Consider the following 12,086-nt stretch of genomic DNA (forward strand, 5'->3'; position numbering starts at 1 on the left):
AATTCCAGGATTCAGACTATTTTTCCATGGAGGCGTTGTTCCATTAGATGAGAGGAAGGACTTTTTATTATTTTTTAAAGATTTTTTATTGATTTTTTTTCTTTTTAGAGAGAAAGAAAGAGAGAGAAACATTGATGTGAGAGCAAAACATTGATTGATTGCTTTCCACACGTGCCCTGACCCTGATCAACCTTACAGTGCACAGGATGATGCCCACCCGAGCCACGCTGGCCAGCCAGGGCAAGAGGAAGGACTTTTTAGAGGACGGTGCAGAGCTTAAAAGGGAGAGCAAAACACGGGGTGGCTGCCTCCTGAAGACAACCTACCAGGGATCAAGCCAAAACCTGGGCATGTGCCCTGACCAGGAATCGAACCTGCAACCTTACAGTGCACAGGATGATGCCCACCTGTGCCAGAGTGGCCAGCCAGGGCGAGAGGGACTTTTTAGAGGACGGTGCAGAGCTTAAAAGGTGCTGGCAGTCGACTCTGCTAACACTCCCCAGCAGGAGCTGAGTGAGAGGAGGACTGTCTCTTGGAGAAGCCTGTGGGGAAATGATGGGATCAAGAGCATAGTCCCAGCCTCGGGCCGTGGTTCCCCGGCCCCCGAAGCTGCCCTCCCAAGATCTTACTGGAAAGTCCTGCCTGCTCTCTAACCTGAATTCCCTTTGACAGACATATTCATTCTCTTTTATCACTGCTGAAGGAGGAAGCAGGAGTGGGGAGGGGGGGCGAGGGTAGGGTTGGCGGTGGCACAGAGGTGCTCTCTCTTTGTGGTCTGTTCCAACCCAGGAGGACATATCTGAGGAAGGGACACTTCATGGAGGAGACAGAGGCCCACCCACCCAGTGACCTCCCACACAGGCACTCTGGGGGAACAACCCACCTCCCCTATTCTCTTGGTTCTTGGGATGATATTGAGGGGCCTCCTTGGCTGGGAGCTTCAGCCCATTGCTCTGAGTTGGGCCTGACCAGAACCTGGGTGTTCCCAGGATCCCAGGTGGCTGCTCCCCCACCCCCTGCCCCACCATGGAGTTCTGTCTTAGTGAGGCCTCCTCCTCCTGTTGCAGTGGTGGCTTCTAACATTGGTCTCCTAGAGGGAGCCCAGGACTGCCCTCCTCTCTCTCAGTCCCTCCCCCAAAACCCTATACAGGGACATCCACTGCCGCTAGGGCTGCTGTTCAGGAGTCAGGAGTCTTTATTAGACGGGAGGTGGGACTTCCATCTCAGACAACACAGGAGGAACCGGGATGGGATAGGAGGGGAGCAAGGGCGACGCCAAGTCTTATTCCAGGGGCTCCGGGTGCAGCGGGCTGTGCGGGCTGGAGGCTGAGGTCTCCCCCTTCCATCCCCTCAAAGGCTTCTTGGAGGAGGCAGTCAACTTAGTAGAATTTAGCCTCATCTTTCAGTCAATCCAGGAAGGCTTCTTAGAGGAAACCCAGGCCACCTGGTGAAGCAGGTTCTCCTTTTTGGTCTGAAAGGAAAAAAATGTCCAGAGTGAAAAGGGTTGTTTGGATGGAGACCTGAGCAGGAGGCAGAGGACAGACTCCATGGAGAGTGTCCCGTGGCCCTGAAAAGGCTTCTCCATCAGGGGAGGGAAGGGGTGGGAGGGTCCCCTGGCAAAGGGGCCACCATGGCAGTGGCTGACTCTAGGCCCCTCTTTTAGGGGCTCTACCCAGGGCCATGGCGCACAGGGGATGCCAGGGTGGAGACTCAGATGCCAAGCAGGTGGGAGACTAGGTGGAGGCCGGCGGCCTTGCTTCAGGAAGGCAGGGAGCATGGCCTGGGACCAACCTGGGAGGATTTGGGTGACTCCACAGCCCCTGTGGCGTCTTCCCCAGCCCTGTCGTCAGCCCACAAGCAATATTTTAGCGTCCCTCAAACTTCAGCCCCGCACCATAGAAGCAGGCATCATTCCTCCCCTGAGAACTTGTGAGGACTGTCCCAGCCGCATCACCGCCCCTACCCCCCGGCCTTGCTCCCCTCCTGGCTCCTCATGCCTGTCTGCTCCTCTCTCCGCATCCCTCCCTGTATTTGGAGTAGCTCTCCTGGAAGTCAGCACAGGAAGGGAGGGAGACAGCTTATGCTTGGGGATCCCCAAAGCCCCTTGAAGCCCAGCCCAACGTGCTGGTCCCTCGACTCTGGGGAGCATGTCTTTCTTGGGGCTTTGATCCGCCTTTGTAAAGCGGGGATGATATCGCCCAGTTTTCAGGACTTCTGGAAGATGAACCGAGATAACAGCTAAGAAAGAGCTTACACAGGCAAGTAGGTGCCTGATCAAGGCCAGTTCCTTCCTTCCTGGGGTGTGGGGAGCTGTGCCCGGGAAAGGGTCCAATGAGGGGCTGCACAGAAACCAGGAGTCCGGCGCACAGCTGTGGGGGTCAGTCCTTTCCTGCACCACCTGGGGCTGGGAGCCAGGAGCTTGGAGGCCCCACAGTTCACTTCTCCAAGGGCTTTAAAACCTGAGGAGAGAGTTTCAGAAAGAGGAGGGAATCTGAGCCATGCCTGACCCTGCCTCATTGGATCGGATCCGTGTCACCTTCCTCCTCCCCAGACTCTCAGACTTTCCAAACTTACTTCCCTCCTCCCTGCTTCCCCTTCTCATTCCCTCCCCAGGCCCCACCCCAGGTCCCTAACCTTGACCTTGACCATACTCTGGAGGGGTGGGGATGGGAGGTCTGCCTCACCCATGATATTGGAAACTCCCCAGAGGTAAGGACTTGGTCTTCCTCAAACCTGGGCTCCTTGAGGCCTGTACCCCTGACTCCTCCTGGCCCTTTCTGGGCCGGGGCTAGCTCCCAGAGGCCCCGGGGAGCCAGCTGATCCTCAGTGCCCCCAACTAAGTCCGCCTGCCTCTCCCTCCACAGCTCCCTTCCCCATTCCTTGCTCCAGATTCTTGGGCTGCCTGGGAGCCCTCCCAGCACCAGGTTGGCTGGACTGGGGGGAACAGCAGAGACTGGTGCCTGTCAGGGCCTGGGAAAGGGTGGTGGATGAAGCTCTACGAAGGCCCTCCCAACCCCCCACCCCCAATGGAGGAGGAGGAGTCCAGATGGAACAGTTTCCACCTGTTCCACCCGCCCAGCCCCAGACTGAGCCAGCATCTCCTAGCAACAGTACAGAGCAGGGGTCTGGGAAGAAGGTGGGAGCTGGGGAAGTGGGGTGGGGAACAATGACACCATAAATTATCCCCACCCCTCCCTGCCAGCCCACTCCTCCTCAGTTGAGAATGGCCTTTTTCTCCCCACCTGCTCCTCCTCCCGGATTCCCTCAGCAGAGCCGGCCCTGCTCGGGCCATTGCAGATGCCCTTCAGGCCAAGGTGACCACTCTCTACTTTCTGCTGGAGTCCAGAGGGGGGCGGGCAAACTCTCACCATCCCAGGATCTCCCAGGGGCCCCGTTGGAACCTCCCAATGGTGAGAGACGGAGTGTGCCTTCCGAAGGCCCCCACACCCCCGAACCTGGGGAGACTATCACTTTCCCAGGGCCTCTGGCTCTTGCTTCTTTGGGTGAAGATGGGGGCAAGGAAGGGAAATTTCCCAGGATTTGGTGACATAGACGCTCCTTCTCTACACAAAGGTTTTAGACTTGGGGCCCCCAAGTCTTTAAGGGGCACTTGGACCTCTTACCAAGCTAACCAAATCTCAGTTTCCCTATCCCAACAGCTGGATCCAGGAGGCCCAAACAAGTGATGGAAGCCGGGTGGCAGTTTCTTCCTTACCTTTCAAATCAGTCAAGTCAAGCCAAGGGTCAGAGAACTGGTGCATCGGCAGTCTGGATCTTGGTTAGACATTGGGAAGGACTTCCCAAGATAGGAATAAGCAAGATCACAGAATTTCCTGGTTGGAAAGAGGAAAAGTCTGTCATAGAAACAGGAAATTGGGTGGGAACCTCTTAAATTTTACCTCCTCATTGCTTTCCTAGCCATACTAAATAACACATTGGGAGTATTTAGCACAGAACCTGACATAGGAAGCCTCCATTTGGGCTATTTTTAAGAAATCATATATTAACATGGATTCTTATTGGATAAGTATCAGGAGGAAGGGCTCCATCCCTGAAGACCTAGCTCTCCTCCTCCAGGAAACCATGGGAAAATCCAGATATGAGGTAGTGCCCTGAGTATACCATGGCAGCCAATTGCCATGGCAACAGCAGGAGTCTGGTTGGTTGCAGGGCAGCGTGGGGAAGCCAGCTGGTGCCAGATGGATGAACCCAGCAGAAGGTAGCCCCAGCCGGGTGAAGCTCACGTCCCCTGTGCCCAGGGCTCCCCTCCATATGCCAGCCTCCGCCTGCTCCTTCCCTCCAGAACGAAAGGCCCCACTGCTATCTGTGGGGGATGATGCCAAAACCAGTCCTCCTCCCAGCTCTCGGCTTGTACAAGGAATGACTGCTTAGCGACAAAAGCCCCCTCCTGCGTGAAGTCTCCCTGGACCACGGGCTGAGGGATCTAACTGCTCTGAATTTAGCTCACTCCTGACAATGCTGAGGAACCACAAGATCAGGGACTTGTGAGGGTCCTAAGTGGCGAGGCTTGGAGACACCCTGCTGCACACGTTCAGTGGAGGCCACAGTCTGGTCTGCTCCCTCTGGTGAGCGGAGATATGGGCTGCAGGGAGGGAGCGGAGCAGGTCAGGGCAATGGGGGAACTGAGCTTCCCTGCCCGTCCCCTCCCGGGACTGCTGGACAGTCTTTCCACGGGGCCAGGGGGCGTCCTTCCTGCAGATGAAAGAAGCTGAGGTCAAGGAGTCTGCCGCCCGTTGTTACAAATGTGCCTCCCAAACCAGGCTCAGCAAGATGCTCGCCCGCTTGAGCACTCCGGCCAGTCCGGTGCCCTTCGCCACGAGCTGCACCCAGCGATCCATGCCCTCGTTTCCAAACCCTGGAAGCCTTCCCTGATGGCCCTCCCCTCCCTGCCGTGGCCCCTCAGCATTTAAAATCAACACTAGACATCTGCACACAGCCTTACAAAACTCCCAATTCACTGCTCCCCATCTGGCCCTCAGAACTGTGGAACTAAGTTAGGGACATCAGGTGACTTGTCTAAGGTGCCCGCTAGTAATGGAGAGCCAGAATGTGGCTCTCCTGTCTGTTTTGAGTCAAAAAGCAAAACCTCCTTGCCCTGGCTGGTGTGGCTCAGTTGATTGGAGCAATGTCCCGTGCATCAAAGGGTTGCAGGTTCGATTCCTGGTCAGGGCACATGCCCAAGTTTCAGGTTTGATCCCTGGTTGGGGCACCTGTAGGGACAGTTCAGATTAGCAATCAGTGACACAGGCTGCAAGGGGAAAGCCTCTTTGGGGGGACAAGATTGGGTGTGGAAATGGAGGTGGCCTGGGGAGTCCTTTTGTGTGTTTTCTTAATCCACACCTGAGGATATGTTGAGAGAGAGAGAGAGAGAGAGAGATTGGTTGCTTCTTGTAAGCAACCCGACCAGGGATCCAACCTGAAACCTTTCCGTATACAGGATGATGCTCCCACCAACCGAGCCACCGGCCAGGGCTGGGGACTCCTTTTTAGCTCTGGTCAATCTGGCTTTCCCACCTCCCATACGCCCTCCCTGGAGGGGGAGCCCTGCACAGGAGAAGGAGGGGACTGAAACAGTCCCTCTGTTGGGAAGATGAGAGACTCAGAGTGGAGTCAGCCTCAGAAGCATGTGTGGGCTGGGGAAGAGACGGGCAGGCCTGGGAGTTTCAACTGGCAAGAGAGGGGAAGCGGGGGGCGGGACTTGTGGGTTCTGACTGGAGCATGAACGGGAGCCTGTCTGGGAATGACTCCACTGCGCCTGGGAGACCATGGCCAGCTCTCAGGTTCTTTTTCCTTCCTGGACCCCGTTAAAGCTTGAGGCCTCAGGCCTTCCCTTCTCCAGCCCATTCCACTGCACCCTCAAAGGGCCCCCTGGGAGCTAAGCCCCCTCACCTGACAGGGCCACTCACAGAGAGGGCTTTGTGCAGAGGCTGGGCCTGGGGGAGGGGCAGTAGCCAGCATTCCCCGCTTACATTCCACCTCAGTGCCCAGCAACAGGCCGATCATCAGCTCCTCAGCTGTCCCAGGCCTCTCACCCCCTTTCTCCGGGAAGAATCCCCTCAGAGCCTTGGGCCAGCCCTGGATACCCCTTCCGCTTTCTGTACTCCCTTTTCCAGAAGTTTCCAGGACTGAAACCTACTTCTCTGTTCTTCACTCCAGTCCCCAGCAGCCCATCCCCTGTCCTGACCTCAGGGCACTCATTGTGCGGGGGGGACCGATCTTGGCTTCTCCACATCTCTCCAGAAAGCTCCCCCAAGCCCGCGTGCATGTATGTGTGTGTGTGTGGTGGGGGGTGTAGGGGGGATGATGATGGACATTTTAGTGTGGAAGAAGCAGAGACCTTTCCGGAAGCAGCTTCCAGGCTTCTCATATGTTCCTTCATTTGGCCTGAACTAACTGAGAGCCAGTTAAGTGTCTGGTCAGGTGCTGACTCAGTGGGCAGCTAGATGGGGTGTCCTCGCCCCTCCTGGGAGTGGTTATAGGCTGCTTCCCAGCCATACCCTGCCCCCAGCATCTCTGAGTATGTCAGCTAATTTCCCAGCACCCCCATCCAGTCCAGCCCTCCTGGTGCCTCCATCTCCTAGCTCCTCCTAGCCCAGGCTCCCTTTGCTGGACACTCTAGTTCCCTAACATCCCAGGCTCTCCCCTACCTCCTTGCTTTCAAGTATACTCTCTATTCTCCACCACCCACTTCCTCAAACTCCTTAGACCGACACCTCCCTTACCCTCTATCTCCTTTGTCTTCTATCACTCATCTTTTGCCCCCTCCAGGAATGACGGCTGAAGTGGTCAAAGTGAATTGACAGTGAGAAGAGAGGAGGAGAACATCCCCACAGCTGAACCCTGGGGAGCCCTTTTGGCTGGAGAACTGGTTGACCGGGAGGACTGGAGGAACAGAACCCAGAAAGAATAATCAGGGACATAAGAGAAGAACCAAAGGCCAAAGGAGAAGACCGACTAAAGTCCACCAGGCCTGGGCCAGGCTGTTGGGCCAGCTGAGGAGGCTGTGAGTGCCCCAGAGGCGCAGCTTCACCAGAGTCATGAAGGTGGAAGCCAGGCTGCTGGGCCGAGGGGAGACTTGGAGCTTCACTTCAAGGACACAGCGGCCTTCACAGGCCCCAGAGAGACCCTCAAACTGGCAGGTGATCCTGCCTGTCACACAGGAGGGTACCTCTCCTCCCGCTGCTGATGTCTCGTTCTGATTCCTCCAGTGCTTTTTACACAACCCCCGGTCCTCCCTCCCAAGGAGTGTCTGGAACCAGACCCAGTGGAGAGACCTCTCTCTCACCCTGTTCCTTCCTGTGTGAGGCTCCCATCTCTTCTGGGGCTGCCCTGCCTCATGTCTCCCTCCTTCCTTCTCTCCCAGCCTCTCTTCCCAGTTCCACTCACAGGAGGACTCAACGCTCCTGGTCAAGCAGGAAGTCCTTCGTATAATCTCTCCTCCCTCATGTCCACCGTCCAGGGCTGGCTCTTGGCCTGCACCTGTCAGGGCGGCCGGTTCCCAGGCGCCAGGCACCTAAGATGGCGGCCTCCCTCTGCTTCCGTTCCCACAGCCTCGCCTCCTACCCCTGCCTCTTTCTTTCTGAAGCCTGAGCCCAACAAGGTGGGGGGCCAGGCTGGGGAGCCAAGACCGGAGGAAGCGAGACAAAAAAGGACAGAAAAGCCGGCCCCTTGGCATCTCTCGGACATTTGAGTCCAGCTTGGGAGGGAGGGCAGAAGGAAAGAAAGAAAGTAGTGTGAGTTTTTATTTCTGTCTTCTTCCTGCCACTTCCCCCCACTCCACACACACTTTGATGAAAACAAAATCTCTCCCCTTTTCTCTCCTTCACCCTCCTCCCCCTTTTTCCTGGCTCCTACCACAAGCCTCCTGGAATGCAAATGAGTTGTATTATGCAAATCTATGCAAATAAGGCTTAACGAGCGGAAGGAGGGGGCAGAATGCCTAATGAGTAATGGCGGAAAGGTGCAGATGGAAGATGGCAGAAATGACCCCCTCCTCTTTGTTCCCACAGCCTGGAGGCTTGCTGGGGTAGTGGGGTATTCCGCCCTCCCTTCTGGCTGAGAATAGACCAAGGCCCCATTGCTTCAGCTGAGAAGGCCTGGGATGGCCTTGGCTGTAGGTAAGGGACCGGAGAGCTTGGGGAGGCGGGGAGAGAGGGTTCAGTACAAAGGATTCCTGCTCACTTGCACAGCTTTGCCCAGAGACTCTGACATGCCAGCTTCCCACCCTTCAGCTCCAGGTGCTGAAAAAAGGTGATGCTTATGCACATCATGGCTGTGCAGCAGAAAGAGGATTCCCAAGGGAAGATTCCCAACCAGACCCAGGTTCTTCCTGGGAGTGTGGGGTAAAAGCTGTCTCTCTTTGTGCTGTAGAAGGTGAGGGTTGGAGCGGTTGCCATAGCAACATAACATGAAACACCCACCTCCCCAACATCCAGCCCCAGAGGACCTAGGAGTTGGGGGGGATAATAGATTGACACCCCCTGGTGCCCCCACCACCTGGCACTGCCAGCCGGAGATGGCGCCATCAAATCCTAGAGAGAATGGCCCCTTTGTTTCTCGGCTCACGATGTTGGGGGAGCAGGCTGGAGCACACAGAAGGGCCTTTCCCAGGCCCTGTTCCAGTTTGCGTGACTCTTGCTGGCCTCTGGAGAATCCTGTGGCCATCCACTGGTCTTTGTGCCCTGGCAGATGGCTGCCACTGTGTCTTTCTCTCATGGGCTTGCCAGCTACTGCTAGGTATGCCTTCCCCTGTGCTTCCCCTCCAAGCCTCTCACACGGAGATGGTAGTCAGTTGCACCCCTTCCTGGCTTGTGTGGACATCTCCTATGCCCAGACGTGCATCCTGTTCTTTTTTGTCAGGGGCAACCTGTGAACTCTCTCTACCAGCTTTAGGACAGTTCCATGCAACTCAAGCAGGGAGACCCCCAAGGGAGGCATCAGACACAATAGGTGGGCCAGGCTGAATTCGGTAGCCTGCATTGGCAGGAGTTGGCATTTCCACTAACCAGCAGAGTTGGTCACACCTCTTCCATTCTCTGGGGATCTGTGAAATGAGGGATAGAGGACTGATGACATCTGAAGCTCAGTTTAGCTCTACCTGATCAGTTCACTCTATATCTTACAGGAACTTAGGTTAAATCCTTCCTGAAATCTAACTCTCATCCTTCTTACTGCTAGAGCAGTCCCTGCCATTCAGACTCCCCAACGTAGACAAACCCTACTTCCTGGAGATGGAATGCCAACTACCCTCAGCCTTTTCTTCTCCTTGAAACTCCAAAGCTGCCTGAAAACACATCCCACACATTAAAAAAGCTAGTCTCATATCTGCTTATGCAGACAGGACTCCCTCCTAACCCTCTCAACAGGGGTCAACCACAGCCTCTCACTCACCAGCCAGGGAGCTGTCCGTGGTGCTGGAGGCGGCGCCGATGCACGAGTGGATGGATGACAGCGGGTGGGAGGGTGGTGGGGCACCCATCCACCCCAGGTGAGGAGTTAAAAGGAGGGAAAAAAGCAGAAACACCGGAAACAGTAAGGAAAGGAGTAAATGCATTCCTGAAAAAAGTTTCTCCTATCTGAAGATCTCCAGCTTGCCAATACTACTTTGGGAAGGCAGGGCACAAAAGTCATGGAAACTCTGAACCTCCCACCTCTCCATCCCGAATGACTAAAGCAGCGGTTCGCAACCTGTGGGTCGCGACCCCTTTGGCGGTCGTACGACCCTTTCACAGAGGTCGCCTAAGACCATCCTGCATATCAGATATTGACATTACGATTCATAACAGTAGCAACATGACAGTTATGAAGTAGCAACGAAAATAATTTTATGGTTGGGTCACACCATGAGGAACTGTATTTAAAGGGCCAGAAGGTTGAGAACCACTGGACTAAAGTGTCCAGGATTATCTCACTCCTCATCTGGATCCCATCTAGAAATTCACAAGGAGATGGAACCATAGTTCCTGCCCTTGGGGAAGAGCTCAGGGAGAAGTAATTGACAGGGTACAGACCTCGAAGCTCCATCCTAAATTCTAAGGCTCCTACAAGGAATTCACTAATAAAGAAGAGGAAGATACACAATCTGTTCAGTAGTACAATAGGTATCAGGAGCTTGAGAGGAAAGATAGAGAAGATGGGAAATAGAGAGCGTGTGTGCGTGTCTCACAGGCAGAAAGAGAAGCCTACTAGTATATCAGTAGTTCTTAACCCTAGTTCACATTAAAAACATTGAGGGAGTTTTTATACAATACTGGGGCCTCAGCCTCATTCCCAGATGCTCTGATTTCTCTGGTCTGGAGCTGGGCCCAAACATCAGTACTTTTTAAAAAGGTCCCCAGGTGATTTTCATATGCAGCCAAATTGAGAATCTCTGCCTTGGGAGAGAGCAGGGGTTAAGCCTGCTCTGGTGGAAGAAGAGGTAAAGCAAGGCCCCTGAAGAAGGAATGAACAGGGAAGAAGACGTGACTCCTCTCCTAGGGCTCCCATTGGCCTGGAGACCAACTCAGGTGGTGGGCTTGTCTCTTCTGAGCTGTGAAAGTCCAAGCCACTCCAAGGCAATGAGATGAACTGTCTCCCCACCCTAGTCCCTGAGCAGAGACAGGAATGGGTGCAATGAACATAAGGGCGTGCTGCTCCCCTTCACCCAGAAGGTCCCCAGGGAGGCAGTTGTGGAAGGTAAACAGCAACAATGGTCTCTTTCAGTGTCCAGATCCCAACCCTTCAGCCCAATTAGCAGACACAGCAAACAGCAATTCAGCTGCCTTCAGCTGCTGTCATAACAAATTCAGAGCAGCCTTAATGGGGGATTAGGGCAGGAGAAGGCGGGGTATCACTCTGAGTCCTGGCAGAGCCTGGGTGGCAAAGAAGGGTTCCCCTTTTCTCTCACCTCTCTCCTATGTCAATACACACCCACTCACCTTTACCTGCCATAGCCCTACTCCTCGTGCTCCTCAAAACTCCAAGAATATTTTTATAGTTTTGTCTCTTCTTTCCCTCCAAAGACTTTAAATCATTAACCTAAAATCTCTTCTCTCCTAGGGAAGTTGGCATACCCTGCTTCTGGGTAAGAGAGTGCCACACCTCCAGCTCTGAGATCTTAACAGCAAAGGGAAGGGGTGGAAAGGCCAGCCTGTCCCCAGAACATCGGGCCGGGAAGGAGGTAAAGAAATAAGTATCAGCATTCCAACTCCCAACCCTTGGAAAGAGCAGACTCCGAGAAGGACTTGCAGGTGGAGAATGGGGGGGAGGGCTTGCTGATGCTTCTCTGGTGGGTTACCAATTTGGGGAATTCAGTTGGGACTCTCTACTTGGTTTGTTAATTATACCTACTTCCTAACTGGTCCTTTAATTTAATAAACTGTGTTTTTAGTAACTCTAGAAGCTTAATGGAAAAACTTGGAATTGTCACTTATACATACCTTATTTCTCTATCTACATACGTCAGTAAACCAATCACAAGTACTCTTACAGACAAGTGGTAGGATCCATTAAGGAGAAAAACACAATGGCCCCTCTGCCATGTGGACTCCAGCCTCTTCCCTTAACAGGCTTCCCAAGGACTGTTGTTGGTCCTCTGCCCGGGCTTCAGACATTGCCCACACAGGCCCTAGGAGTCCTTCCTTGACTCCCAAAGCTATAAAAGCAAAATAGACTTCCTCCAGTTTAAATGCTTTGAGCTCCTGTCAAGAATATGCCAAAGAGCTGTCCTCTTGGCATTCTGAGATCATATGCTTTCAAAGAGTCATCCCAAACTGTAGCCTTTAACCCTTCTGCCATGGAAGAATTACTCTCTACCCATGGGCATCATAACATATTATAAGATCTTCCATATAGAATTCTCCATTTGCTCCATGTATCAGCCCAAGTATATACATTCTCATCCCCATTATACAAACATCCAGCTGAGGCTCAGCGATCTGTGTAAGTCATGGCTCCTGAAGACAGAATCTGCATTAGTCACATTTGCTATTTCTATTTCTGTCCCTCAGGCTTACTGATTGTGATGATTGTGGAAGGACGTTTCAACAAGGCCCTTTCAATGTCTAGAATTGGGGGGGGGGGGGGTT

General features: G+C 54.0%; 1 long non-coding RNA gene across 5 annotated transcripts in view; it reads right to left on the minus strand.

Annotated features, from left to right (window-relative positions):
• Positions 1–1,172: 1,172 nt before the first annotated feature.
• LOC102773310 overlaps positions 1,173–12,086 on the minus strand; it is a 20,772-nt gene continuing 9,858 nt past the window's right edge. For 4 of the 5 annotated variants that reach the window (XR_001515889.1, XR_001515890.1, XR_436288.2 and 1 more), the window contains 3 exons: positions 3,716–3,833; positions 2,255–2,459; positions 1,173–1,471 (listed from right to left, as the gene is read on the minus strand). This is a non-coding gene — a long non-coding RNA (uncharacterized LOC102773310). Of the gene's footprint in view, positions 1,472–2,254; positions 2,460–3,715; positions 3,834–4,468; positions 5,097–12,086 lie in introns of those variants that run through there. The other variant, XR_001515892.1, reaches the window with a different exon arrangement.

The sequence above is a fragment of the Myotis davidii genome, unplaced genomic scaffold, assembly GCF_000327345.1.
Source record: "Myotis davidii unplaced genomic scaffold, ASM32734v1 scaffold208, whole genome shotgun sequence".
In the NCBI taxonomy this organism is placed as follows: Eukaryota; Metazoa; Chordata; class Mammalia; order Chiroptera; family Vespertilionidae; genus Myotis; species Myotis davidii.